Here is a 756-nt window from a genome sequence, read left to right on the forward strand (position 1 = left end):
CCCTCTATCTGCAATTTTCACAAAAACTACTTTATGATGTTAGAACCCATCTGGGACTTATCTGTCATCACTGACTGATTTTGCAATATAACAGTAAATTCTTCTGTCAACGTCTGAAAAACGCAGATAGAGGGTATTAAATATAAGCCCTTGATATATTAAGCCATTAACATCAGTAAATTTAAAGTATTATAGAGAGCAAAGATAACAGATAGCGAGCGATAAATTTATCGATATAAATAAATATACATACTGTCGATAAAATTTCACAACTATATCGGATTTTGAATGCGTAGTTATTTCTTAGTAGATATATCTAGACATATTTCATTTAAAACTGTTCGCTAACTGATATTTACCAGCTGATTGGTTCACTGATTAATACATCGTTTTCAAAACTGTTTTTGCTTCTAAAACCTAAAAATAAATATAATTTTAAACATGTCGTGTATTTACACCAATTGCCACGTTAAAAGCGACTCCTATGTGCCATGCTGGCTCTGCGATGGGATTGCCCATATAAAATGTGCTGGTTTGAGCGGTAGAGTATTAGACGCTATTAACGAGGGTAAGGGTCTTCGTTGGTCTTGTCAAAAATGTAGATCAACCGAAGTTGATTTATTTAAATTCTTCAGGCAGTCCAGAAATGGTTTTTCTGAGATCGGGAAGGATCTGTCGGCGCTTGTTGAGAAATTTAAGCATTACGAAAAAATGTTTAGATCTTTCACTTGTCTCGACGACCCTCCACACTCTGAA

This window comes from Rhagoletis zephyria, unplaced genomic scaffold, assembly GCF_001687245.7.
Source record: "Rhagoletis zephyria isolate East Lansing unplaced genomic scaffold, Rhagoletis_zephyria_1.1 Rzeph_scaffold_00777, whole genome shotgun sequence".
Classification (NCBI taxonomy): Eukaryota; Metazoa; Arthropoda; class Insecta; order Diptera; family Tephritidae; genus Rhagoletis; species Rhagoletis zephyria.